General features: G+C 41.6%; 1 pseudogene; it reads right to left on the bottom strand.

The window, feature by feature from the left end:
- Positions 1-990: 990 nt before the first annotated feature.
- Positions 991-2,360, bottom strand: part of LOC102820763 — a 47,656-nt pseudogene continuing 46,286 nt past the window's right edge.

The raw sequence follows: 2,360 nt of genomic DNA, 5'->3' as shown, positions 1-2,360 counted from the left end.
GTCCCTCCTGACAATATGTCTGAAGTATAAGACACTAAGTTTGGCCATCTTGGCTTCCAAGGAGCACTCTGGCTGTTGTTGTTATATGCTGTGGAGTCAGTTCCAACTCATAGCAACCCTATACAGGGTTTCTGAGGCTGTAAATCTTTACAGAAGCAGAGAGCCTCATCTTTCTCCCATGAAACAGCTGGTAGTTTCGAACTGCTGATCTTGTGGACGCAGCCCGATTCGTAACCACTACGCTACCTAAAGTAGAACATCCAAATACTTCATTTCCTAGCAATCCCACAACAAGTATGAGGTGACTTCAAAATGTTTGTGGAAAATTCCATGAACTTTATATATATATATATATATATATATACACTAATTGGCACATTTGCTTTATTTATTATTATTTTTTAAATCTGGGGTCTCCCCCTTTTTTTTAATTCCATCACATTGAAAAGGAGAAAAACAAAAATTTTTTGAATTCACTTGATATTTTGGACTCCTCAGATGAATGGAATATTGCACACACACTTGGAACAGAGAGCTAGAGAGGAAGGTGGACTCCTGGAACATTGCACACATACTTGGAACAGAGAGCTAGAGAGGAAGGTGGACTCCCACAGGGTCACATGCACCAGATAAAAAACTTGGATACAGTGCAAGAATTTCCTAAAATAATTGGATCATCATTACCAAAAACTCGCCATAACAACACCAAAAAACAAAAATGTTTAAGCCACACTGTTTGACTTAGGATCGTTCCTGCCGTTTTTTGTTTTGCTTTGTTTTGTTTTTAAAGTTTGCCACACAGATAGAAAGAGGGCTAGTAGTGGGTAGGAGAGGACAGACTCACAGACGTGAGCAGGACAGGAAGGGAAACTTCAGATTGGATTTGAGTAGAGGGTGGGAGAGTCAGGGGTCAGGAGCTGGGAAGGCGGGGAAATGGAAAGCCATTTCTTAAAGTTCAGGCATGGCCTTGGTCCGCCTCGCCTCTCGTTCTTATCCTTTACCCTCATCCTGCCTGGCACTTCCCTTAGGTTTGGTTTCATCTACAATTTCTATCTTCTCTTCTGATTGACTGCTCTCCGCAGTCTCCACTGGAGGCTGAGACTTGGCAGCAGCATCTTCTACAGCAGTGGTGGCAACAGCAGCAGTAGCAGTGACAGCAGCAGGCATGTCAGCTTCTTTAGGCTTCTCCTTGGCTGGGGCATCTTCTGCCTTGGAGGACAGCCAGTTTTCAGTGGAAGCTTTCGTGGCACTTTCTGTCTCAGCAGAGCCAGCCTTCTCCTCTGAGAATGCAATAGCCTGAGGGGCTGCCTGCTCTGTGGCAGCATCAGGGGCGCCCTCCCAATTCTCCTCAGAAGGAGCTTCTCCAGCTTTTCCCATATCCTCAGACTTGGGGCCAGTGGTTGGAGCAGCGTCAATGATAACAGGACCATCTCCCTCTCTCTTCTCCACCCCATCAGCAACAGGAACTTCATCCTTCTTCTCAGTCACTTCAGCTCAGTAGTTTGGGCATCATTCTTCTTCTCTCCTTTGCCTTTTCCTTGTTATGTGTCCAAGAAAGCTAGCCTGGATTTTGGTGGCAGTTTTGTGAACCCTTATCTTCTGTTTTAATGCCATCTTGTTCAATCTTTTTGGTCTTCATCCTTTTTTTCAACCGATTTGTTTCTTCTCATACATCACAGCATGGTAGTATGGTCCCTTCCTTTCTTCCTGCCTTCTCTCCTTTCCTCCTTTCTTTCATATCCACCCCCACCTCTTTTCTGCTCCATTACTTTTTAATTCCAATTTTCCATGAACTTTTTGAAATCCACTCATATATACCCAGAAGAACTATATATGTTTGTCCACTAAAAGACATGCACTGAGATGTTTATAACAGCACTATTTATAAGAGCCAAAACCTAAAACTAGACAAATGTCCAACAATATTTGAATGGATAAACAATGGTCTTTCTATGCAATGAAATATTATGCAGAAATGTAAATTAAAAATCTGTAATTAAGCACAATATTATATATGGAACCTGAAAATCTACAATTGATGAACAATGGATACATACATAAAATATTTCATGCTATATGAATTATTTTATGGAAAGTACCAAATTAGGCAAAATTAATCTATTCTGATAAAAGTCAGATTACTGGTTACTATTGCAGGTTGGTGACAGAAAGGAGTTACGATGGTGACTTCCGTGGGGCAGGCAGTTGTGTTTTTTGATCTGCATACACATACATAGGCATTCTGTTTGTGAATTAAGCCAACATAGGTATTCAGTTTGTGAATTAAGCAAGCAGTAATCTATGTGGTGCTGTAAGATCAACACTGGACTGTGAAGCACAAGGTAAGCAGTTCAAACCCA

Source organism: Chrysochloris asiatica, unplaced genomic scaffold (genome assembly GCF_000296735.1).
Source record: "Chrysochloris asiatica unplaced genomic scaffold, ChrAsi1.0 scaffold00051, whole genome shotgun sequence".
NCBI classification, from domain to species: domain Eukaryota; kingdom Metazoa; phylum Chordata; class Mammalia; order Afrosoricida; family Chrysochloridae; genus Chrysochloris; species Chrysochloris asiatica.
Note: the sequence above shows the minus strand (reverse complement) of the source record. Positions and strands in the feature narration are given on the sequence as shown.